Source organism: Scyliorhinus canicula, chromosome 14 (genome assembly GCF_902713615.1).
Source record: "Scyliorhinus canicula chromosome 14, sScyCan1.1, whole genome shotgun sequence".
NCBI classification, from domain to species: Eukaryota; Metazoa; Chordata; class Chondrichthyes; order Carcharhiniformes; family Scyliorhinidae; genus Scyliorhinus; species Scyliorhinus canicula.
In genome coordinates this window covers 145,794,631-145,822,098 of record NC_052159.1, presented here as the reverse complement: position 1 = coordinate 145,822,098, position 27,468 = coordinate 145,794,631, and the positions used below count along the sequence as shown (strand labels likewise).

The window sequence follows — 27,468 nt, the reverse complement described above, 5'->3', positions numbered from 1 at the left end:
TTGAACAGGAGCTTCAGATTTGTCGGCGCCAGAGAGAGAGACAGAGAGAATGATGGGTCTCAGTTTGATTGATTGGCTGAGGGCCAATGAAGTGGCCCAAAAGGCCATACTCTGCCCAGTAACAGGTGGTGATTCGATCTTATCCCAATGGGATGGTTCCCGGAGACCTGAAGGTTTCAGTTAGATACTGAGACACAAAAAGACAGGGACATGTTTTCTTGCATTCTCCAGAAAGGCTTTGAGTGTTGTATTCCTGAGGCTGCAGAGAACCTGGATGAATGGATCTGCAGGAAAACCATTACAGGCTACAAGCAAAGACCAGGACTCTCTCTCCCTAGAAAGGGACGTGGGTGATTTATTTCAAAAACTATAGGCGCCTGAATGAATCTACAGTAAAAAGCTCAAACTGAAAGCAGGGTTTGAAGAGGAGCAGGGTGCTGGAAACACACATCAGAAACAAATACTCCTTTTCTCTTTTACTCACTTTTTTTTAACCACTTTCTTCCCCTCTGTGCTTGTCTGTCTTGTGTTTGTAGAGGGTGGATAGCAAGTTAAAATAGGTTGATTAGGAATTAGATAACAATTAATCAGTTGTATTTGCTGCAGATCTTATTATAGTTCTTAAACAAACAGTAATTGTGTTTAAACTTACACACCTGGTGACTGTAATTATTCGACAGCCAAGGGCCAAACAACTTTGGGTATTTTTCTAAGGATTATTGATTAATTCATTGTGTTGCGATTCCGAGTCAAGTGGGGCTAAAATTGGCCGCGCACTAGCCCTGGGTGTCATAACAACACACTGAGGGGCAATTTAGCATGACCAATCCACCTAACCTGCACATAGAACATAGAACGTATAGTGCAGAAGGAGGCAATTCGGCCCATCGAGTCTGCACCAACCCACTTAAGCCCTCACTTCCACCCTATCCCTGTAACCCAATAACCCCTCATAACTTTTTTTTTCTGGGTCACTAGGGGCAATTAAGCATGGCCAATCCACCTAACCTGCATGTCTTTGGACTGTGGGAGGAAACTGGAGCACCCGGAGGAAACCCGCGCAGACACAGGGAGAACGTGCAGACGGCACAGACAGTGACCCAGCAGGGAATTGAACCTGGGACCCTGATGCTGTGAAGTTACAGTGCTACTCACTTGTGCTACCGTGCTGCCCATATCTTTGAACTAAGAGAGTAAACGAGAACACCACAGGAAACCCATGCAGACAAGAGGACAATGTGCAAACTCCACACAGTCACTCAAGGTCAGAATCAAACCCAGATCCCTTGTGCTGTGAGACAACAGTGCTAACCATTGTGCCACTGCATTTCTGGACTGAATTTCAGTGCTACATCAGAAGTCTTTTAGCACATCAGTGAAGCGGACATCCTTCATCAGCGAGCTTAGGCAGTGTATATCAACATGATGTTAGAGAGTGGGACATCACATCTGGGCCCAATTCTGACCTCAGCCAGTGCTCCCTCACGTGCACGCCTTCAAAACAGGAATCACTGGACTCGCCGAGGTTTTCTTTCCGCCAGCCAGGTTTACGAAGGCTAACTCAGCAGTCTAGCCTGATGTGTGTGCAAAACGTGGACATGTCTTTGATCCCTGGGGGTTGCAAATCCACGTGCTGGGCATATCTTGCATTGAAATAGCTTCCCCAGGTAACCTCACCAGGAGATACTGCCACTCTTTTCCTGTCAGGGACTGCCTCTGAGAATTCCTGCAACTGAAATTTACCCTGGTGGGCAGGTGGCGGGGGCATTGGAGGGGGGGGGAGGGGGAGGCTTCTGTGAGGTCACCCTAGGAGTTCTAGCTTTCCTCTTGCCTCCAAGTCCTTGATTTTTTTATTTATTACCTTATCTGATAATCTTTGTTCCTAATGCACCTGGGCCAGGTATCCTTTCAACTCACCGAGAGTCTCTGAATATATCTTGACCCCCTTCCATAACGGTTTTCTCCCTCACTTTCCCAGGAACACATTCATTGGGAAAGTTCTCCCTGTACACATTTCAAGAATTCCTCCTCCACTTTGCCTGATTCCCCCCCCCCCCCCCCCCCTCCCCCCTTCTACATTAGGAGCATTGAAGTCTCCACTCCATTGTTTGTAGATCTTTCCAAAATATCTCTCTTTACTTCATGGCCTGTGACATATGCCCAGCAGTATAACAGCTCCTATTCTGCTCCTTAACTCTAAACAAATAGATTGCCTTTGAACCTTTAATACATTATCTCTTTGTGGGGCTGTAATGTTATTTTTGATCAATACTGCCAATTTCTTTCCTTTTCTTTCACTCTGTAGCCCATCTGAATACATTGCAGCCAGGAATATTAAGTACTCATTTCTACCCTCGTTTAAGCCAGGTTTTCATTATTGCCATTATATCATAATCCCATATGGTAACTTTTCCTGCACCTCAGCACTGCATGAACTCATTACATTTACATATGTGTGGACAGAGTGGTCACGTGACAACATGATAACATGGCTACATAAGTGTTCATGTGACGGGGGCGCAGGAGTTACCCCTGGGATGCCAGGCAAGGCACAAGTACTGTACATAGCTGTTGAGCTTCGGAATAAGCTACCTTTGTTGGAAGTCCTTGGTGATTTGAGGAACCCACAGCATTCTACAAAATCTGTATCAGTCTGCTTTGCATTTCTCATGGGACTGATCCCTTCTCTTTCTGAGCCTCTCTTTATTTAATGCTCGCCATCACTCCCATGTTCTCTATGCACCTTGTCTGATTCTTCATCCTGGTTCTCACCCCATCCCCTGCCCCGCTATCCAAGGAACAAGAAACGATTTAGGTTTAATCATTTGTACGCATGGAGGGAGGGCATTATTGTGTACAATTTCAAATGTGCTACTGACAACTCCAAGCCCCTATTAGAGTGCCACTCTTCCACTGCATAGCTCAGATCAACTGGCATGGAACTCCAGGAATCAATTTTGAACCCGACAAGTCTTTATGGCTCAACATCAGACTGGTAGTGCATTTACCCACTGCATCTTCGTGGCATTGAGCTAACGTTCCAAAATGCTGTTTGGACATGATGTGAATCTTGGTACAGGGATGGGGTGCTTCTTTTTTCCGACTATTACACCACATAGAAAATTTCTGTTGATGTAAATTACGAAGGCCTCTTATTCAAACTCATTCAGTACGGTAGCACAGTGATTAGCACAGTTGCTTAACAGCTCCAGGGTCCCAGGTTCGATTCCTGGCTCGGGTCACTGTCTGTGTGCAGTCTGCATGTTCTCCCCCTGTCTGCGTGGGTTTCCTCCAGGTGCTCCGGTTTCCTCCCACAAGTCCCGAAGGATGTGCTGTTAGGTAATTTGGACATCCTGAATTCTCCCTCTGTGTACCCGAACAGGCGCTGGAATGTACCGGCTTGGGGCTTTTCACAGTAACTTTATTGCAATGTTAATGTGAGCATACTTGTGACAATCAAGATTATTATTTTTTAAAAATCATGTTGGCATCAGCAGCCTTGAATTCATAGAGTGCACGTGGGATAGTTTCTTAGAACAATCTGCTGGAGAACAAAACAGGGAACAGCCTATTTTTGGCAGCACGGTAGCATAGTGGTTAGCACAATTGCCTCACAGCTCCAGGGTCCCAGGTTCGATTCCTGGCTTGGGTCACTGTCTGTGCGGAGACTGCATGTTTTCCCCGTGTCTGTGTGGGTTTCCTGCGGGTGCTCCGGTTTCCTCCCACAGTCCAAAGGTGCATTGGCCATGATAAATTGCCCCTAGTGTCCAAAATAGGTGAGGTGGGATTACAGGGTTAGGGTGGAGGCATGGTCTTAAGTAGGGTGCTCTTTCCAAGAGCTGGTGCAGACTTGATGGGCCGAATGGCCTCCTTCTGCACTGTAATTTCTATGATTTTATGAATCGTTTTGGATGTGTACGTTAAGCCAGCTATTGATAGGGCCTACTAAATGAATACCACAGGCAGATAGGATACTCTCTCTGTGTTGCAGGGATGAAGCCAGGGAGGAATTAACACCAATCAGCTCAATCCAGTTGAATTATTGAACTGTACCAGCTGGCCAATCGTGGAGCAACACCAATGACAGCCTTGACTTCACTAACCACCAGGAAACAGTGAGGGACAAGAGGCTGTGTTATTCATGGGCCAGATGATTATAAGCTTGATGTGTGTGTGTGCCTGTCATGAACTGAGCACTTTGGTAAAACGGTTCACCTTGGAAGGCTGTGGGAACAAAACAGAGCATCTCACCTGGGAGCAGGTGCAGTTGCAGCAATAAAGCACAACATGTTACTGCAGCCATGAGTTAATCAGAAAACCTCCTGTGTGGAACAAGATATGTTCAGGTAATGAGCCTCATTTGGCAGTCATGAAAAAATGATACGAAAAAATGAAAACTGGGGACTTTAAAGCTCCTATCGAGGTGCAATTATTTCATCGACACAAAGAACTCTGACGGCAGGAACAAGTTTCGGTTGTGAGTTTGGTTTCTCTCACACTGACTCCGATTCACTGAATAAGTCAAACTCTGAGCAAACCATGGAAATTGCCACTTCTGCCAAGCGAATTTAGCAGGTAACATGATCATTTTGGACCGGAAAAAAAACAAGGTTATTTTTCCAATACTTTCTCCTGCGAAATACAGACAACCTTTCACCTTGCTGACTGAAATCGGGGCAGAATGGTTCAACCCACAGATTTCTTTGTGGACTTCCTCAGTGGATTGTTATTCCGGAAGAGTGTTAAGAGTAGACCGCCACCCCCCCACTCGTCTGATTAGCGCTCCTGCCAAGGGTGGCATTCTTATCAAGGGAATAAGTAATTAGAGAAAATCAGGCAGGGTTTCGATTCAAATTCAGGTCTCCTATCTGGAAATCTAACACCGTAGCACTGCAGCATCCTGCCTTTTGCTTTGTACCAGTAAAACAGAAGAGTCTGTTATTCCACATGGGAACCAAACCCAGCCCTAGCTCAACGTAAGTGGTCAGATTTGGGTGTGTTTGGCATTTGACCTGACATTCCCCTTCCCCACCCCCACCATGTGGCCACTCGCACTGCAAAGCAACTGTCAAGCCTTCTGACTTTTAGTTTATTTCGAAATCCTCAAACAAAGCAATTTTACGATAACAGGAGTAAACCGTGGTGCCTAGCAGGTCATAATTCTGACATTTTCCTGACAGGTTTTCGTTGTGGTCTTCAGAACCCAAGGTGCTGTCTCCTGCATTGACTTGGCAAAACCTCAGTATCTCAGGGCACCTTTTGTCAGTCATGAGATAGTCTAGGTAAGACAGCCGTAACATTTTCAGGCCAGACAGCCTTAACATATTACATACTCGACGGCAAGGAAGTAAATAAACACCAGCAAGCTGATAGAACTGTGACAGAATTCCAGGCATTAGGAATAAACTCTCTCACAGAAGCGTTCGACAAACAGTGACTGGATTACACTTTAATTTCCATTCCAGTCCATTCCCACATCCCACTGCCACCCCCGCACACCCCACCTGATACATATCCCTGACGTCTTCCTGCAGAACAGACCTACGACCATTCTGCAACACCTATTTCTCCGGTCACGTCATGAAATTAATGCTGCCTTATCATACAACAGCTACAGCACAAATACATTATGAACGTACATATTGACAACAACTGCATTGTTGAACAACTGCATACTTGAAATAATGAACTAGAAGCTGATTGATTGCAGAAGTATCTATATTAGTTTTTTCAAATTTAGTCCTCTATCCTGTGCTTTTACGAGGGTGGATGAAAATGTGATCATACGTGTACATTGGTAGTCACTCCCCCTTTATATACAGCTTTGTGTGAAGTAAACATTAACAAGCAGTGGTCAAAAGGTGGGAAGGTCAAGGTTTGTATCATATGTTGCGTTAAAAATGTGCAGAGACATGCATGTTCAAAGGATGAGGTTGAGCAGTACAAGTTTATGACTGTAAATAATAAAACCCAACAGTTTTTGACAGTGCTCACATGACAATATAGCATAACACAATCTAACGCCACTGAGGGAATAGCACTCCTATTTTCATTTCAGCAATCCTAGACTACAAAGTGGCAGTTTCACTCGCTGCTTTGAAACAACAACCTTCTCTGCCAGTCTCTGCCAGCATCCGCTGTCAACTCTGGACAAGTCCAGTGCACCGAAATCTAACACAGCACCTCTTCATTCTTCAGCTTGGGCTACGAGCTACAATATGAAGCATTATCAAGTGACAGACGCACATCATTGCTACCGATTGCGGGATGGAACACGGAGGCTGCTGGAGGTGACATCAGCTTGGCTCCCTTTTACTGACACTCCCACATCTGTAGACCCCCCCGACTCCAATGCTCACACGCCGACAACTGCATACAAGCCACTGAGATTTCTGCTCACTGCAAAGAACTCTTAGGAAAACAAGGGAGACGCGAGTCAGATTCTATCCGACATGCCTTCGTGTACGCAGTCGGACAGCCGCTGCCTTGCAGCAGTGAGCCGGTTCAGCACAAAGAATGAGGGGGGAAAAAAAAGAATATAAAGCGCTGACCTGGTGCAAAGCTGCAGAAGACAAATATTTCCTTCCCTTATACAGTGTCTCCTCTCCCTCAGCTGCTGTGTGCAGGAAATGAATGGGGGCGCACAGAGGACTGTTGTACTTGCAAATGACTTACCGGAGTCACATGATCTGGTTAATGTAGGGTGGGCCCAGTGGGTGGAGGCTTCATAAACAACAGAGGACAATATACCCTAAGCCTTACCAGCATGCATCGAATTACACAGGGGCCCCTTTGTAGGAGGTTTCCGAGCAACTCAGTCAGTTTACAGCATTAAAATCATTGTGGGTCTGCAGTTTAAACCATGTATGTGTGTGTGAGTGTGTGTGTGATATATATTATATATCTATAACTTATATTCGACTATAAATATGGCAATACATTCATGTGTGTAGTAAATAGATAGATTTATTTTTCACCCAAAACATTGCAATTGCTAATGCTCCATTTACAGCTGAGGTCTTAATCTTCCAAGTAGTACATTTGCTTTAATTTAGCAAAATCATTCTGCCCTCTCTCGCCATAACCCTGTCTAACCTCCTGCCTTGTTAAGGGCTATACCCACAAACCTATGTGGCTGCCGCACAAAGTCAAAAATACCTCTGGCAGCGTGTGGAGCAGAGTCGTGTGAAAGTATTTGGAATGAGGTTAAAATAAGGTGGCTGTAGATCTAAATAGACTGCATCCCATCCTGTTATCCTGGCTCCGTTTAAAATATACTTGCAGCATGTTCTTGCTGTTCCACATTAGACTGTTCATCATTTGAAGTGGTTCTCCTCGCCCAGTATGGTTTTCCATTCAATTATAAAATAAGCAAAGCTCACTTCATTCCAATTGTATTTTAGGAAAATAACACTTATGAAAACTAACAACTCACATAGAAAGACCTGTTTTTAAAAGAAGATTATTGCCTGGAATTACTACAGTTGCTGAAGGGTTTCATTTCTAGCTACAAGCAGGGAAAAGAGCTGTTTTTAATTTACGGTTACAGACTAGAAAAATAGGAGCTTGATGGGGGGATGGACTGTTGCCAGGGATTTCTGCAGTTTCCTGACTGTAGAGAGAGAAGAGAAAGGCCACTGCTATGCAACCTCTGCATCAGCTCTGACATACTTCCTCCTCCTCCTCCTCCCCCCCCCCTCCCCCCTGTGCCTTGAGAAGTGACCTGAGCTCATTGAGGCGGGCAAACTGCACAGTGAGCAGAGCACTGGGCTCCCAGGCTGCCTGAGGTGGAAGTCACAGTCAGTGCGCAGCGAAACATGGAGGTGGCGTCTTGAGGTTTAGAGATTCTCGCAGCGTTGTCAGAGGGGGTGGGGGGAGGGAATGTACCTCAGCCACAGTGGAAACAGTGACAACACAGTTCCAAATCACTTCAAGCTACAGCTTCAATCCATTGCAGAATGTTACGGTCAAAATTCGACGTGGGCAGTTTCGCCGGGCCCCCTGGTCAAAGATGCTGATGACACCTTGCCTGTGTGAACCCAAGGCAGGTTTCCCAGGATATGCTCTTGTCGATGCACATTGCGGGGGCTAACATTTATCCCCACATACTGAAGCAAGCCAGTTATTTTTTTTAACTACTTAAGATTGGACAAACAGAAAACTCACCACATTTGACTGTTCTTCAAGTCGATATATGTAACCTAGACTTCCAAACAGAAGAAAAAGTTAACAGTGATATTTCTGTGCATATGGTAATTAAAACAACCCAATTGTATCCAGGCTTAAAATGACATTTCTGTTTTACGGATCGCAGGCATTTAGCTAAAACAGGGAGTGACGTCAATTCACAATAGGTTATGTATTCTGAACATCTAGCTGCAATGGCCCAGGGACACTGGGCACTTCAAGGTCCCTGGATTTTTACTGGTCACCTAGTGGCAATTGTTCATTTAGACTTCTCCATGGCTTAGCAGTGGGCACAGATCCAGCCTTTGGCACGTTTCCCAGTCTGTGGTTGGTGGTGCAAGGGTAGCGGGGGGTGGTGTGGTGTGGTTGACGGGGCTGGGGGGGAGGGTTGGCGGGGGAGGAGAGATTCTTTTGCTTCCCTGGTGGCTAGCATGGAGCTGATTCCTGGAACTTCGATGGGGGGGGGGGGGGGCAAGGTTGAGGAGATATTCTCAAATTCTTGTTGCGTTTGCATTTTTTAGGATTTCTTTGGATCGTTTAGCCACTGAAAATCTTCGGAAATGAGTTACATTTAAACATCGGAGGGTTTTAAGGCCATCATGCAAGTTGTAAAAATGGCAGAGAATTGGAAATGAGGTCAAATGTGAAGGAGCTAGACATTAAAGTCATTCCGCCAAAGGATGAAAATAAGGAGCAATGTGTTAACTGTTCTCTGCAATCAATAAACCTCACACTCACTTCATTGGGAAGTATCTGCACCCAGGCACGAGGCAAGGGTTGACCATAGATATTCCCATTTGGTTTGTGAACTTAGTGAGAAAGAATTCGGGCAATGACCAATCCCAAAAATCATGTTTTTGAACAGAAAGTTTCTTGGGCAGTGTTTCTCCAGGGTCAGGAATTTAGAATGGAAAGAAATTTAGAAAACTCAGCCCAAAATGTCTGAACCAGCCAAAGAAGAGCTATCCAGCCTAATCTCACTTTCCCAGTTTTTGGTCTGTAGCCTCTTACTGGGGAGGTAGTTACTGCCCAGAGGTAATGTCACAAGACTAGTAATCGAGAGGCCTAGGCTGACTCTCTCGGGATAGAGGTTCAATCCCACCAGGAAAACAGGTGGAATTTCATTACTAAAACTGGAATAAAGAATTAGCCTCGGTGGGTGAAAACACATAGGTTCATGAAGGAAATCCGCTGTTGTTACACAGTCTGCTCTGCATGTGACTCCAGACCACCTGCAATGGACTGTGGGGCACAGCACTTAACTGACATCTGAAATGGTTGGTAGAGGGGACATGGGGTTTTGCCAATCACATGAAAGATTTTTTTTTTAAAGGCTGCAACGCTTCAAGTACACATCAGTTTTTTAAAAAATGCAACGTGCCTTTCCATGCAGTGATTTCCAGACTCCCACCACTCTGGCTGGGAATGCAGGACGGCAATCATGAAATTATTCTTTTAAGTCAAGTATGACAAACCACTGATGTGAGAATCGGCAGCATGTTTATTATTTTGTATTATTTCGCAATGGCAAATTGCCTTGCGGGGTCGATGCAACTAAATGGGAGCAAAGTCCCCTCGCGAGCGCGTTTAGCCACGTATTTCCTGGCGCTCACATCGCCGAGAAACACAATGTATGAGGGGCCTCAGTGGAGAAGACACGGCCGAGCCTGCACATAGCACCGTTTTGCTGGCATTGCCAAGGTGCCAGGCTGGCACTGCCAGGGTGCCCTGGTGGCACCAGCAATGCTATGCATCACCCTGCCAATAGGGCATGCAGCTGGGGGACTCCAATTCCTGTGAGACCCCCACAAGTGCCATTCCGACTGGTCCCCCGTTTGTGGAGAGCAACGCTGAACAGCGCTCACTCGAGGTCTCTGAGGCGAAGGGGATGAACCCCAAAGCCCCAGGTACCTCGGGAATCTGCACATTAGAGTGAGGCTAGCTGTCGTGATCTAACATACAGATTTGTCAAAACGTGGTCCCACCCACAATGGGCGGGATTTACATCTTATTCCACAGACCAGTAGTACAGACCAACATCTAGCTTCAAACACAAGGGCCGGGATTCTCCCCTACCCGGCGGGGCAGGGGTTCCCGGCGGGTTGGAGTGGCGTGAACCACTCTGGCGTCGGGCCGCCCCAAAGGTGCGGATGTCTCCGCACCTTTAGGGGCCAGGCCCTCACATTGAGGGGCTAGGCCTGCGCCGGAGTGGTTCCCACTCTGCCGGCTGGCGTGGACGGCCTTTGGCGCCACGCCAGCCGGGGCCAAAAGGACTTCGCCGGCCGGCGTAAGTCCGTGCATGTGCCGGACGTCAGCGGCTGCTGACGTCATCCCCGCGCATGCGCAGGGGAGGGGGTCACTTCCGCCTCCGCCATGGTGAAGACCATGGCAAAGGCGGAAGGAAAAGAGTGCCCCCACGGCACAGGACCACCCGTTGATCAGTGGACCCCGATCACGGGCCACCCCACCATGGGGGAACCCCCCTGGGGCCAGGTCGCCCCCCCCAGGACCCCGGAGCCCGCCCGCGCCGCCAGTCCCGCTGATCCGGTAGGTGTTTTGATTCCCGCCGGCGGGAGAGGCATGACAGCGGCGGGACTTCGGCCCATCGCGGGCCGGAGAATCGCTGGGGGGGCCTGCCGACCGGCGTGATTCCTGCCTCCGCCGAATCTCTGGTGGCGGAGAATTCAGGACACGGCAGGGGCGGGATTGACGGCGGCCCCCGGCGATTCTCCGACCCGGCGGGGGGTCAGAAAATCCCACCCCTGATTCCATCCCTATAGCTCCCGCCCCTATATTACAGTCCTGTAGAATAAGGGGAATGGCCCTCTATGTAAGATGCTCAGAGCTCTTACAGCAGTGACCAGAGGCACTTTACCCCGAAGAATTAACAAGGAAATCAAAATGTGGGCAGCCCAGTGGGGGTGGGGGTAGTCACATCTATTGAGAGACAAATGAGGATTATTTTTCTTGGGCACCATCGCAATCACAGGTGAATGTGAAGCAACATCAATCTAATTACGTCCGAGGGACAGAAAATCAGGCAGTGTTTACAAAAGGCCTTCAATTCACTTTTGAACGTGTAGCGTAAACTCCCAAGACTTTTATTTTGGAAAAGGGGCGGGAGGCAATTCATTCAAATTATGATGCCGAAGAAAGTTACCTCACATCTCTAACCATGCATTCACTGTGAAATCAGTGAATCCAACTTTTCAAACATTTGAATGTTACCATCGAAAAAGAATTGGTAGGGCAGCATGGTGGCACAGTGGTTAGCATTGCTGCCTACGGCGCTGAGGACCCGAGTTCGAATCCTGGTGATGGCTCACTGTCCGTGTGGAGTTTGCACGTTGTCTGCGTGGATTTCACCACCACAACGCAAAGATTTGCAAGTTAGGTGGATTGGCCACGCTAAATTGCCCCTTAATTGGAAAAAATAATTGGGTATTCTAAATTTATAAAAAAAGAATTGGAAGCCAGCTCATCCGTTTATTTTAAAATTCCTTGCTCTGCCCTATCTCTTAAAATTTCATCAGCGTATAAAAGCCAGTGAGCGGGATGTTTTTTTCCTGCATGAAGAGCTGTGGAGTACCATACAGTCGTGATTGCTTGTTTGCTGTGCAGTCACAGATGCCTTTGATAATGTGACATTAATCAGGGATGTGGGTGGTACTCTGGAATTAACACAGGGTCCTTTTACCCTTGGGGCACTCATTTCTCATTTCTCTGCGGTGGGTGCAGTTCGAGAGCTCACAGCCCCAGTGGCGCAAGTACAGAGTACAAAAGCTGCCCACAGTTTGGAAGTGAACTGATAATCTGATTTAGAGATGCCTGAGGGATGGCTGGTCCAGGAAATGAGAGAAAGGCGTAATACGTGATAACGATGAATAAACTCTTCTGGAATTGGCTCTGAGGTGTGTTGTAACAATAGAACTTCTTAACACTCAAACTGGTCAACGCTGGGAATGAAATTTGTTTATCCCAGCAGACTAGGGAAAGGTTTACATTCTAGGATGAGTTATTGAAATAGGAAAATGACCCCAGCTCCGCTATCTCATCTTCCTTCCTTCTGCCAATATCGCCCATTCAGAAGGAGCCCAGAAATACTAAATTTGTTTCCCCACCAAAAGAAGAATCATTGATATATTTCCAATTTAGCATTGCCACTGACTGTGATTTCACTTCCAGGATAAGTACATTGGGCCAAATGGCCTCCTTCTTTCTGTGCAGAATGTGCTGTCTAAGTGAGAGGGCTGTCAATGGACACACCAGTGCATAAAGATACACTTTAAACCAAATCCTCCATTGTAGTTCTTTTAAAAAAATAAATGTTTATATTGGTTTTCACATTTTATGTTACATGTTTCAGTTTGGATGTTGACTTACAGTGTCACAACCACGCATAATGTCTTACAAGCAATCAAGGCAAAATTGGACATAACCAAATGAGGGTTGTGGTGAATGTGTAACCACTATAATTCAAACTTCACATTACTGTGTCCCTGTGGGCTCCATCTGTGAGCCATGGCACGGCTCTGCCCACAGGGGGAGATGAGGACCATGTACAGGGCTCTGCCCTTGGCTCCACCCCCTTCAGGAAGTATAAGTGCTGCGGTCCTGCGAGTCCGCCTTCAGTTCAGCTAGTCGCAGGCAGGCTCAGTTGTAAGCCGATTAAAGCCACAGTTTACTTCAACTCGTGTCTCCGAATGAATTGATGGTCGCATCAAGGGTCACGATACATATTTACAACTGCTGACTATCAGTAACCCCTCCCCCCCCCCCCCCCCCCCCCGTCCTGTCTCAACCTTTTGAATGTGGCATCCATTGTGGCTGGCACAAACCTGTGATTGTTGCAGATGGTGGCCATGGTGGACATTTCGCTGAAGTGTTATCTCAGCTGATTCCATGCCCGGAGTGTGGCTATTACCACTGGGCTTGTAGAGTGCTTGGCTGGTGGGTATGGGAGAGTTGTTCTGTATAGTGCTTGGAGGGATGTCCCTCTGCATGAACTCTCCTCCATTCTTACCCATTCTGCTTCTGGCTCCCTTACCCATCCCCTCACCCTTTCTGCTGTGGTGGCCCAATAGCAGTGTGCAGGTTTGGGAGGGCCAGACCTCCCATGCTTATTTTTCTTTGCAGGACTTTTTTGGGGATCTTGGATTTATGACCCCGCCTCCCACCGCCACACAGAAACATCATGATCATTTTGTTTACTGTGTTAAAGAAGGCTTGGGGAAAGTAAATTGGTATGGGTCTGAACAGGAAGAGGAACCTGAGCAGTACATTCACCTTGATTGTCTGCACTCTCCCTACCAGGGAGAGTGGGAACGTGTTCCACCTCTGTAGGTCCTTCTTTATTTCCTTCACCAGACTTGTCAGGTTCCATTTGTGGATCCGAGTCCAGTCATAGTTCATAGATCATAGATCATAGCATTTACAGTGCAGAAAGAGGCCATTCGGCCCATCGTGTCTGCACCTTGGAAAGAGGACCCCACCCAGGCCCACACCTCCACCATATCCTGTAACCCAGTAACCCCACCCAACCATTTTTGCTCACTCAGGGCAATTTAGCATGGTCAATCCACCTAACCTGCACATCTTTGGACTGTGGAAGGAAACCGGAGCACCCGGAGGAAACCCACGCAGACACGGAGAGAACGTGCAGACTCCGCACAGACAGTGACCCAAGCCGGGAATCGAACCTGGGACCCTGGAGCTGTGAAGCAACTGTGCTAACCACTATGCTACCATGCTGCCCTAATTGCCAGTCGTGGGCAATTTGGATCCCCAGGTAGGTGAATATGTTTTGGGCTTGTTTGAATGGCATTCCCTCTCCCTTGTGCAGCTGGAATTGTTTAAAGCTGGTGGTGTTAGTCCGCATGCTCGCCATGAGAGCGCTGTACAGAAGTTTCACCCATGCGGTGAACCCTGCTTCAAGCCCAAACCACTCCAGTGAGGTACTCCCACTTGACTCTGTTGAAGGTCTTTTCTGTGTCCAAGGAGATGATCACATCTGGTGTTCTCTCCCCGGATGGGGCCGCTATCATGTTCTGCAGGCGCCTGATGTTCGATGTCAGTTGCCCACCCTTAACAAAGTCTGTATGGTCCTCACCGACAACTTCTGGTACGCACTTCTCCAGTCACCTAGCCAAGATCTTGGCCAGTATATTCGGTCGGGTCTTTGTCTTTCTTGGATATCAGCGAGATTGAGGCTTGTGAGGGCATTGGAGGCAGAGTGCCTCTTGCTAGGAAGTCTATGAAAATGGCCCGGAAGTGCTGCCGCAAAGCTTTACTAGAAGTCCACTGAGAATCCACCTGATCCTGGCGCCTTCCCCGCCTGCATGGAGCTCTCTATGACTTCTCCCAGTTCTAATGGTAATTCCAGCCCCCATTTTCTATCTTTGCCTGTGGGTGGCAGTGTGCGGGACCCTCAAGCTCATTTAGAGATTGGTGCACCCTTTCAAAATAGCGCCCCGATCTAAGGAGACTGCCCCACCAATGCGTTCAGCTCCCCACTGCTGAAATAAACTCTATATGTGGGTTAGACTGGGTAGAACCCCCTAAGACCCCCAAAAAAACAACGACATTCAATCCCTCCACCACCGATGAACAGTGGCAGCTGTGTGTCCCATCTACAAGATGCACTGCAGCAGTTCACCAAGGTTCCTTGAACAGCACCTTCCAAACCCATGGCCACTACCATCTAGAAGGACAAGGGCAGCAGATACCTGGAAACCCCACCGCCAGGCGGTTCCCGTCCAAGTCACTCACCACCCTGACTTGGAAATATATTGCCGTTCCTTCACTGTCGCTGGGGCAACGTCCTGGAACTCCCTCCCTAACAGCACAATGGGTGCATCTACACCTCAAGGCCTGCAGCGTCTCAAGAAGGCAGCTCACCACCACATTCCGAAGGTTAACTCGGGATGGACAATAATTGGCTTAACCCACATCCTGTGAATGAATAAAAAAAGAAAAGAAATACTGGTCTGGACCTCCCCATCAAACCAGCCAAAATCTCTGTCTATCCCTGCCTGAGATATATTTGATGAAGGAGCATCCATAAGCCTCTGGGGTACAGAATTCCAAAAAATCACAACTCTTGGAGTGGAACTGTTTCTCTCTCCAAAAATAAGTACCAGGTTTGTCTGTGGGGTTGACCCATGTCCACTGCTCCTGATGCAAACACCATGTCAAATCCACTGTCCACTTTATGAGATAAATGATGGATCTTTGTGTCTCCTCAGGAATAACGAGTTTCAATGTGACTCCCTTTGTTATACTTTAGCCTGGAGACACTGACCATCTGCTGCCCCCCTGGTCTCGCTTGTTGTAATATCCTCAGAAAGTGAAGCGTGAGACTCCACACTGATGAGGGCTGCTTTTTAGTCTTGTACCTGCTGTTTGGAAAGTTTCAGAAGCTGTGACCAACTTTGTGATTCATATGATCTGCAGCAGCCATCTTTTGGGTCCGCCGAGTCCAGTTTAAGTTAAGTTTGATTTTAAACAGTTTACAATCCCTGCCGTGTCTTAGAGACATAAGAACTGCAGCAGGCAAAGGCACATGGCAGACAGGCTCCTTGGGAATGCACAAAGGTGATTAGCCGATACTTGTCTATAATATGGTTAGCTTAGATTTATAACTTTGTTTTGGAATGTTTGTTTCATTTTGCATTGTTGCCAAGTGACACTGTGATGGCCAGTAACAAAAGGAAGGTAAAATGTGGGACTATTGGTAAAACAACAATTGGTGTTGCAGTTACAGATATGGAAGTTGGATGATTTGTCAATCAACACCCCAGTCACAAGTGATCTATCCAGGCTGCCTCCTCTTTTTCTGCCTCCTCCATTTCCTTCTCCTCATCTGTCAGGTCCTCCACCTGCACCTCAGCTGGTCACCATATGGCAATGATTATCCCCGCATTATGGCAATGTGTTTTTTAAAAATAAATTTAGAGCACCCAATTCATTTTTTCCAATCAAGGGGCAATTAAGCATGGCCAATTCACCTACCTGCACATCTTTGGGTTGTAAGGGCGAAACCCACGCAGACACGGGGAGAATGTGCAAACTCCACACGGACAGTGACCCAGAGCCGGGATCGAACCTGGGACCTCAGCGTCGTGAGGCAGCAGTGCTAACCAGCGAGCCACCGTGCTGCCCCCATTATGGCAATGTTTTGCCACATGCAGCAGGCCAGCGTGCACTTTCATGGTGCAAAGTATTGCATCCGTGACACGGCTTCAGAGTGGGGCAGAGAGCAGACTATTGGTGGGCTGCGCTATATTTTCCAGGTTTTAATTACATGTGTGCTGCCAGTGCCATGTGTGGGTTGCACACTCGAGTCAGCAACCATGTGGTCAGTGGGAGCCTTTTTGCCCAGCAGCCACCCTTTGGTTTCTCGGGTGGCTCCAACTTTGTTGGCTTTTGTTTGAGGTACTTCTCATAGTTGACATGCGGAGCCAGCAAAACGGCAAGCATGCAGTTAACGACTTCAGCCATGGGAAATCCCGCAAAGCTATGCACTTGGTCTGCTTTTGGGCTGAAGAGAATTAAATGCAGTCAGCCCTTTTGGAATGCAGAACCTCAGGGCCCTCCCTTAAGCAACAGTTGGGGGGCAAACAACAGGATGTTGCAACTATCACCTGCTCCAGCCTTGAAGGAGCCAAACACATGTAAGCTCATCACCATAGTTACCTTTCCAGCCATTGGCGATGGCCCTTGCCCTGCTCTGCTGTTGTTCTTGTGGTTGCTGTAGGTAGCAGGTTTGAATGAGGACTTCCTCACTGAAGTGCAGCCGTCTGTCAGGCTGTTTCTTGCCAAGGGTCAGTGAAGAGAATTGTTCTATGAACACTCTGGATGGATATTATTACTATCAAAGGTTTATTTATTTAAAGATTAACCCCTGTCGTCGGCAAGAGGCAAACTGAGGGAAATAAATTATCTTCGCAATTACATGAAAAAAATGAGAGTTTTACAACATAAAATTCATGACAATTTAAGGAAGACATATTTTATTTCTGATATTTTATCAATTGTGCTGAAGTTGCTTTCCAGAATGTTGAATGGATGAGATATCTTATTGGACGATTGTTAAAATTGGCGGTCGCGACTTACTGGCCGCACCCCGCCGGAATCAGGATGGGACACGGCTGGTAGATCCCGGGAGCGGCCTCCCCTGGGATTCCCGACGGTCGTTACACCATGCGAGATCTAACCAGATCTCGCGAGACGTCGTGAGGACCCGGTCTAGCATGGTTATATGAGTTTAAAAACCCACTTAGCCGTGCTGATGCTGGATCAAATAGCCACTCCGCATTTATCGGCCCCAGAAAAGCATGGATTAGTACTGGACCCACAAATGGGGAACAGGCGTTCCGGCACTTGGTGGAGGTGGGGTGTGTGTGTGGGGGGGGGGGGGGGGGGGGGGGGGGGGGGGTGCTCCCAGACGAACGGAGGCCGAATACTCCTACAATCATAAAACTAACCAATAAAAATCAATGTGAATCATTTTAAATAGGCTAGGTGGGGGAAGTCATTCCTGCTCCGGGACATGTTTTGAGTCATGCGTGATAATGTCAGAGTGTTAGCTGGAGGGTAAGCTCCAAAATGGCAGAGCTGGCATCAAATCGGCATTACCCACTGATTGGTGTCAAGTCAACCTTCTTTGCAAAATTCCAGTCGGTGATCACTGCACCGGTAAGAAACACACAAGAGCCTGAGGGGTCTTGACAGGGTGGATGTGGAAAGGATGTTTTCTATTGTGGAAGAATCTAGAACTGGGGGGTCACTGTTTAAACATAAGGGGAGGGATTCTCCGACCCCCAGCCGGGTCGGAGAATCTCTGGGGGCCGGCGTGAATCCTGCCCCCGCCGTCTCCCGAATCTCCGGCACCAGAGATTCAGCGGAGGCGGGAATCGCGCCGTGCCTATTGGCGGGCCACCCCCCGGCGATTCTCTGGCCCGCGATGGGCCGGTCCCGCCACCACCTACCTTACCGGCGGGACCAGGCGGCGTGGGTGGGCTCCGGGGTCCTGGGGGGGGGGGGGGGGCGGGCCGATCTGGCCCCGGGGGGTGCCCCAATAGTGGCCTGGCCCGCGATCATGGCCCACCGATCGGCAGGCAGGCCTGTGCCGTGGGACACTCTTTTAATTCGGTGTTCGCCATAGTCTTCACGATGGCGGACGCGGAAGTGACCCCTCCCCTGCGCATGCGCGGGGATGACATCAGCAGCCGCTGATGCTCCGGCGCATGCATGGACTTCCGCTGGCCAGCGAAGTCCCTTCGGCTCCGGCTGGCGTGGTGCCAAATGCCGTTCCTGCCGGCCGGCGGGGTGCCAACCACTCCGGCGCGGGCCTAGCCCCTCAAGGTTAGGGCCCCTAAAGGTGCGGAGGCTTCTGCACCTTTGGGGCGACCCGACGCCGGAGTGGTTCACGCCACTCCATCCCGCCGGGACCCCCCGCCCCGCCGGGTCGGGGAGAATCCCGCCCATGGGGTTGCCCCGGTAAGTCAGAAATGAGGGAAATTTTTTCCCTCAAGAGTGTTGTCAATCTCTTCCTCAAAAGCCTTTGAATATTTTTAAGGCAGAGATATATATAGTCTTGATGAGCAAGGGAGTTGGAAATCAGGGATAGGTAGGAATGTGGAGTTGAGGTCAGAATCTGATCAGTGATGGTGTTGTTGAATGGTGGAGCAGACTCGACGTGCCAGGTGGCCTACTCCTGCTCCTAAGTCGCATGTTTGTATGCATGAGTGCTAATGGCCTCACCAAAATGGCTCTTGGTTCAACTCACACTTGAATGGGCTGCAGGTGCCATTTTGGGCTGGCGGGTAGCACGGTAGCATAGTGGTTAGCACAAATGCTTCACAGCTCCAGGGTCCCAGGTTCGATTCCCGGCTTGGGTCACTGTCTGTGCGTAGTCTGCACATTCTCCCGTGCCTGCGTAGGTTTCCTCTGGGTGCTCCGGTTTCCTCCCACAGTCCAAAGATGTGCAGGTTAGGTGGATTGGCCATGCTAAATTGCCCTTTGGTGTACAACGTAAGGTGTGGTTACAGGGATAGGGACGGAAGTGGGCCTGGGCAGGTTGCTCTTTCGGAGGATCAGTGCAGACTTGATGGGCCATATGGCTTCCTTCTGCACTGTAGGGATTCTATGATTCTAACAGAAGGAATTAGCTGCAAGGCAGAAGAGAAAATGACCTCACAAGGACTACCAAGGTAAGTTTCCCAACCATACCTTACACTACTCTCTGCTTCACCCTGCATTATGTATATCCTCATCACTCACAATCCACCCCTGTCCTGTTTTCCATCACTCCAATAATTGCAGCCCCCTTCACTCCACCTCCTCCTCTTTCCACTGGGTACATGCTGCACCCAGACCATCCTTAAAGACACATCCTTCACCCTGATGGACCCTTCTGAATATTTGCAATACTATCCTCCCACAACAAGTACGTCCTTAAATTAATCTCCACTGGGCTGCCACCAACACTGTACCAATGAGGATGGCTTTTAGACACTCAATCTTCTTTTACCAATGTGTGTTGACATTTCCTGCGCCCACAGCAAGTTTTTCTGCCTGATGATGGGAAATTGCTGTTTGTTTTTCTGACAATTGTACGTTTTTGAATAATATGATTTGGGCAATGAGTTTCGACAGCAGATCTGAAGAAGAATCTGAAGTTACCCTTTTTTTTTGAAGATCGTTACAAACACTGAGCACAATTGACAATTTAATTTGGTTTCCAGTTCAACAATAATTCAAAGATTTTGGCACTGTAAACAAATTAAGTTGACCATCAATTTGAATTAAACAGCACAGCAAAGTGCATAACAGTCACTTTTTCTGGATGCTCCAGGTTGTCTTCATAGAATTTTTTTCATAGAATTTTACAGTGCAGAAGGAGGCCATTCAGCACATCGAGTCTGCATCGGCTCTTGGAAAGAGCACCCTACCCAAGCCCATACCTCCCACCCTATCCCCATAACCCAGTAACCCTACCTAACACTAAGGACAATTTTGGACACAAGGGCAATTTATCATGACACAAGGGCAATGTGGCAGGGGGACGGGAACCAGATTAGGAAGTTAGAGGTCAGTAAAGAAGCAGCAACTAAAGCCAGTAAGGTGCAAGACAATAAACTCAATGTGACTAAGGGGAAGAGTAGACAGGGAAGAGATGATGAACGCAAAGGTGGTCTGAGGTGCATTTGTTTTAATGCGAGAAGTGTAGCAAGTAAGGCAGATGAACTTAGGGCTTGGATCAGTACCTGGGAATATAGAACATAGAACATAGAACGATACAGCGCAGTACAGGCCCTTCGGCCCTCGATGTTGCACCGACATGGAAAAAAAACTAAAGGCCATCTAACCTACACTATGCCCTTATCATCCATATGTTTATCCAATAAATTTTTAAATGCCCTCAATGTTGGCGAGTTCACTACTGTTGCAGGTAGGGCATTCCACGGCCTCACCACTCTTTGCGTAAAAAACCCACCTCTGACCTCTGTCCTATATCTATTACCCCTCAATTTAAGGCTATGTCCCCTCGTGCTAGCCACCTCCATCCGCGGGAGAAGGCTCTCGCTGTCCACCCTATCTAACCCTCTGATCATTTTGTATGCCTCTATTAAGTCACCTCTTAACCTTCTTCTCTCTAACGAAAACAACCTCAAGTCCATCAGCCTTTCCTCATAAGATTTTCCCTCCATACCAGGCAACATCCTGGTAAATCTCCTCTGCACCCGTTCCAAAGCTTCCATGTCCTTCCTATAATGAGGCGACCAGAACTGTACGCAATACTCCAAATGCGGCCGTACTAGAGTTTTGTACAACTGCAACATGACCTCATGGCTCCGGAACTCAATCCCTCTACCAATAAAGGCCAACACACCATAGGCCTTCTTCACAACCCTATCAACCTGGGTGGCAACTTTCAGGGATCTATGTACATGGACACCGAGATCCCTCTGCTCATCCACACTACCAAGAATTTTACCATTAGCCAAATATTCCGCATTCCTGTTATTCTTTCCAAAGTGAATCACCTCATACTTCTCCACATTAAACTCCATTTGCCACCTCTCAGCCCAGCTCTGCAGCTTATCTATGTCCCTCTGTAACCTGCAACATCCTTCCGCACTGTCTACAACTCCACCGACTTTAGTGTTGTCTGCAAATTTACTCACCCATCCTTCTGCGCCCTCCTCTAGGTCATTTATAAAAATGACAAACAGCAACGGCCCCAGAACAGATCCTTGTGGTACGCCACTCGTAACTGAACTCCATTCTGAACATTTCCCATCAACTACCACTCTCTGTCTTCTTTCAACTAGCCAATTTCTGATCCACATCTCTAAATCACCCTCAATCCCCAGCCTCCGTATCTTCTGCAATAGCCGACCGTGGGGAACCTTATCAAACGCTTTACTGAAATCCATATACACCACATCAACTGCTCTACCCTCGTCTACCTGTTCAGTCACCTTCTCAAAGAACTCGATAAGGTTTGTGAGGCATGACCTACCCTTCACAAAACCATGCTGACTATCCCTAATCATATTATTCCTATCTAGATGATTATAAATCGTATCTTTTATAATCCTCTCCAAGACCTTACCCACCACAGACGTTAGGCTCACCGGCCTATAGTTACCGGGGTTATCTCTACTCCCCTTCTTGAACAAAGGGACCACATTTGCTATCCTCCAGTCCTCTGGCACTATTCCTGTAGCCAATGATGACCTAAAAATCAAAGCCAAAGGCTCAGCAATCTCTTCCCTGGCTTCCCAGAGAATCCTAGGATAAATCCCATCCGGCCCCGGCGACTTATCTATTTTCACCTTGTCCAGAATTGCCAACACTTCTTCCCTATGCACCTCAATGCCATCTATTCTAATAGCCTGGGTCTCAGCATTCTCCTCCACAATATTATCTTTTTCTTGAGTGAATACTGACGAAAAGTATTCATTTAGTATCTCGCTTATCTCCTCAGCCTCCACACACAACTTCCCACCACTGTCCTTGACTGGCCCTACTCTTACCCTAGTCATTATTTTATTCCTTACATACCTATAGAAAGCTTTTGGGTTTTCCTTGATCCTACCTGCCAAAGACTTCTCATGTCCCCTCCTTGCTCGTCTCAGCTCTCTCTTTAGATCCTTCCTCGCTTCCTTGTAACTATCAAGCGCCCCAACTGAAACTTCATGCCTCATCTTCACATAGGCCTCCTTCTTCCTCTTAACAAGAGATTCCACTTCTTTGGTAAACCACGGTTCCCTCGCTCGACCCCTTCCTCCCTGCCTGACTGGTACGTACTTATCAAGAACATGCAATAGCTGTTCCTTGAACAAGCTGCACATATCCAGTGTGCCCAACCCTTGCAGCCTACCTCTCCAACCAACACATCCTAAGTCATGTCTAATGGCATCATAATTGCCCTTCCCCCAGCTATAACTCTTGCCCTGCGGGGTATACTTATCCCTTTCCATCACTAACGTAAAGGTCACCGAATTGTGGTCACTGTTTCCAAAGTGCTCACCTACCTCCAGATCTAACACCTGGCCTGGTTCATTACCCAAAACCAAATCCAATGTGGCCTCGCCTCATGATGCTATTGGTATTACTGAGACTTGGTTGAGGGAAGGGCAGGACTGGCAACTGAATATCCCAGGGTATAGATGCTTCAGGAGGGATAGAGAGGGAGGTAGAAGGGGTGAAGGAGTTGCATTACTCGTAAGAGATGACATCACAGCTGTGATTAAGGAGGGCATGATGGAGGATTCGAGCACTGAGGCAATATGGGTGGAGCTGAGAAATAGGAAGGGTGCAGTAACATTGTTGGGACTTTACTACAGGCCTCCCAAAAGCAAGCATGAAGTAGAGGTACAAATATGCAGACAGATTATAGAAAAATGTAGGAGCAATAGGGTGGTTGTGATGGGAGATTTTAACTTCCCCAACATTGAATGGGTTTCGTGTAGTGTTGGAGGCATAGTTGGAGCAGTTTGTAAGGAGCATCCAGGAGAGTTTTTTAGAGCAGTATGTAAATAGTCCAACTCGGGAAGGGGCCATACTGGACCTGGTATTGGGGAATGATCCCGGCCAGGTGGTTGATGTTTCAGTCGGTGATTACTTTGGGAATAGTGATCACAATTCCGTAAGTTTTAGAATACTCATGGACAAGGGCAAGAGTGGTCTGAAAGGAAGAGTGCTAAATTGGGGAAAGGCAGAGTATAACAAAATTTGGCAGGAGCTAGGGAATGTGGATTGGGAGCAGCTGTTTAAGGGTAAATCCACATTTGAAATGTGGAAGTCTTTTAAGGAAAGGTTGATTAGAGTGCAGGACAGACATGTTCCTGTGAAAATGAAAGATAGAAATGGCAAGATTAGGGAACCATGGATGACGGGTGAAATTGTGAGACTAGCTAAGATGAAAAAAGGAAGCATACATATGATTGAGGCAACTCAAAACTGATGAAGCTTTGGAGGAATATCGGGAAAGTAGGGCGAATCTCAAACGCGCAATAAAGAGGGCTAAAAGGGCTCATGAAATATCTTTGGCTAACAGGGTTAAGGAAAATCCCAAAGCATTTTATTCATATGTAAGGAGCAAGAGGGTAACTAGAGAAAGGATTGGCCCACTTAAAGACAAAAGAGGGCATTTATGCGTGGACTCAGAGGAAATGGGTGAGATTCTTAATGAGTACTTTGCATCGGTATTCACAAAGGAGAGGGACAAGACGGATGTTGAGGCTAGGGATGGATGTTTAAATACTCTCGGCCAAGTTGTCATACGGAAGGGGGAAGTTTTGGGTATTCTAAAAGACATTAAGGTGGACAAGTCCCCAGGACCGGATGGGATTTATCCCAGGTTACTGAGGGAAGCGAAGGTCGAAATAGCTGGGGCCTTAACAGATATCTTTGCAGCATCCTTGAGCATGGGTGAGGTCCCGGAGGACTGGAGAGTTGCTAATGTTTTCCCTTTGTTTAAGAAGGGTAGCAGGGATAATCCAGGGAATTATAGACTTGTGAACTTGACGTCAGTGGTAGGCAAACTGTTGGAGAAGATACTGAGGGATAGGATCTATTCGCATCTGGAAGAAAATAGACTTATCAGTGATAGGCAGCATGGTTTTGTGCAGGGAAGGTCATGTCTTACAAACCTAATAGAATTCTTTGAGGAAGTGACAAAGTTAATTGATGAGGGAAGGGCTGTAGATGTCGTATACATGGACTTTAGTAAGGCATTTGATAAGGTTTCCCATGGCAGGTTGATGGAAAAAGTGAAGTCGTATGGGGTTCAGGGTGTACTAGCTAGATGGATAAAGAACTGGCTGGGCAACAGGAGACAGAGAGTAGTGGTGGAAGGGAGTGTCTCAAAATGGAGAAGGGTGACTAGTGGTGTTCCACAGGGATCCGTGCTAGGACCACTGTTGTTTGTGATCTACATAAATGACCTGGAGGAAGATATAGGTGGTCTGATTAGCAAGTTTGCAGATGATACTAAGATTGGTGGAGTTGCAGATATCGAGGAGGACTGTCAGAGAATACAACAAAATATAGATAGATTGGAGAGTTGGGCAGAGAAATGGCAGATGGAGTGCAATCCAGGCAAATGCGAGGTGATGCATTTTGGAAGATCAAATTCAAGAGCGGACTACATGGTCAATGGAAGGGTCTTGGGGAAAATTGATGTGCAGAGAGATCTGGGAGTTCAGGTCCATTGTACCCTGAAGGTGGCAACGCAGGTTGATAGAGTGGTCAAGAAGGCATACAGCATGCTTGCCTTCATCGGACGGGGTATTGAGTACAAGAGTAGGCAGGTCATGTTACAGTTGTATAGGACTTTGGTTCGGCCACATTTGGAATACTGCATGCAGTTCTGGTTGCCACATTACCAGAAGGATGTGGATGCCTTGGAGAGGGTGCAGAGGAGGTTCACCAGGATGTTGCCTGGTATGGAGGGTGCTAGCTATGAAGAAAGGTTGAGTAGATTAGGATTGTTTTCGTTGGAAAGACGGAGGTTGAGGGGGACCTGATTGAGGTCTACAAAATTATGAGAGGTATGGACAGGGTGGATAGCAACAAGCTTTTTCCAAGATTGGGGGTGTCAGTTACAAGGGGTCACGATTTCAAGGTGAGAGGTGAAAAGTTTAAGGGAGATGTGCATGGAAAGATTTTTACGCAGAGGGTGGTGGGTGCCTGGAACGCTTTACCAGCGGAGGTTGTAGAGGCGGGTACGATAGCATCATTTAAGATGCACCTGGACAGGTATATGAACGGGTGGGGAACAGAGAGAAGTACACCTTGGAAAATAGGAGACAGGTTTAGATAAAGGATCTGGATCGGCGCAGGCTGGGAGGGCCGAAGGACCTGTTCCTGTGCTGTAATTTTCATTGTTCTTTGTTCTTTATAATTGATAGCAGAGATATCTGATTTCCCATCCATCCCCACAATTGGTGAGTTGCCATTCAAGAGTGTCACTCAATGCTGGCATCCCTCTTTATTTATATTCTGGAGGAAGGGGGACCAATTGAGCCCCAAGTCCCCAGGAATAGATGCCTGATTGCCCATTTCCCCACCCCCCCATCTCGTATGTTAGAAACCCAAAAGTTTGGCATCTTTTTTATTAATATCAATTCTTTCTACATATTCTGATACAGAAAAACACCAAAGTAACCTTCTCAAACTAAGCCTCAGTTCCTTTCGCAGTTCCTTCACAATTGGAAACTTCCCACTATCATGTACACTGAGAAATGCCATAAGCAAGAACAGGAAGTCGCACAATGACTCTTTTCAGTGTAATTTACTGAGGTAGCAGTTTTCACCAACTAAATGACATCCCCTTATTTTCTCAATTCATTCAATATCATGTAAGGGATTGGCTATTTTGATTTATTTTTCAAAAGTACGCATGAATAACTAGGTTTGCGTTTAGGATGTACTACCTCCACCCACCTCTTTTGATTTGAGTCCTCACAGTACTATTTAGCTGTGTGACGTTTTTTTCCACCAGCCAGCTAAAATGTATTGTACAATTCAGAATAAGTGCACAAAGCACAAAGCTACTTCCAGATATCTTTTATTCGGGTGGTGGTAAAGGTAATAATTGGAGGCGGTTTCTTTTTGGAGTTGCACTTAATTTCTGCTGCTGAGAGTTTCTGTTAGGTACCCGTGATGTTTTCGAGCACATTTGCCTGAACCTAGCCATACCAGCTCAAAATGTCAAAGGATTGTAAGTGCAGGTTACAAGAATAGATCAAGGGCAAGATTCTCCGGTCTGTCAGCCACATGTTCCTCAGTGGCACGCCCTCGCCAACAGCGGGATTCTCTGTTTACACCATGTGGTGAATGTATAATATGTATAATTCACACTATGCATCACTGTGTCCCTATGGACTCCATCTGTGAGCCGTTGCGCGGCTCTGCCCACAGGGGGAGCTGAGGGCCGCGATTCTCCACTCCCCACACCGGGGGGTGAGAATCGCGGGAGGGCCAGGCGAATCACGACACACTGCCCTGGCACCCCCCGCGATTCTCCCACCCCCCCCCCCCCCAAATGGCTTGTCACGTTTTGCGACACGCCGCTCGGAGAATCGCCGCTCTCCATTTTTCACGGAGACCGGCGATTCTCCGGCCCGGATGGGCCGAGCGGCCTGACGACCCCGACCGGTTCACGCCGCCGTGAACCACACCTGGTCGCTGCCGGCGTGAACATTGCGTGACAGGTAAGTATGGGGCCTGTGGGGGGCGGAGAGAGGATCGAGCACCACGGGCGTGCTCATCAGATGTCTGGCCCGCGATCGGTGCCCACTGATCGTCGGGACGGCGTCTCTAAGAGACGCATTCTTTTCCCTCTGCCGCCCCGCAAGATCAAGCCGCCATGTCTTGCGGGGCTTTTAAAATGACCACTTGAAAATAATTGCAGGGGTAAGGTGGGGAATTGGTACTAAAGTTCTGGTATACGGACTTGGACTTTGCAAGTCAAATGGCTTTCGTCTGTGTAATGACCATTTATGATTCTCTTTTTTATTTCACAGGATGTGGGCATCTCTGGCAAGGTTATTATTTGCTGCCCATCCCTAATTATGCATGAGAAGGTGGTGGTGAGCTATCTTCTTTAACTGCTCCAGCCCATGTGGTGTAGGCACACCCATAGTGCTGTTAGGAAGGGAACTACCGGATTTTGATGCAGTGACAGTGAAGGAAGGGAAATATTGCCCCAAGTCAAAATGGAGAGGTGTTCCCATGAATTGTTCTTCTAGGTGAAAGAGGTCA

General features: G+C 47.6%; 1 protein-coding gene across 5 annotated transcripts in view; it reads right to left on the bottom strand.

The window, feature by feature from the left end:
• Window positions 1-6,692, bottom strand: part of LOC119977810 (Krueppel-like factor 12) — a 283,688-nt gene extending 276,996 nt beyond the window's left edge. For 3 of the 5 annotated variants that reach the window (XM_038819035.1, XM_038819036.1, XM_038819037.1), the window contains exon 1: window positions 6,552-6,692. The gene's annotated coding sequence lies outside the window, so the exon portion shown is untranslated. The remainder of the gene's footprint in view (window positions 1-6,551) is intronic. The other 2 variants (XM_038819033.1, XM_038819034.1) reach the window with 2 other exon arrangements.
• Between the last annotated feature and the right edge of the window lie 20,776 nt (window positions 6,693-27,468).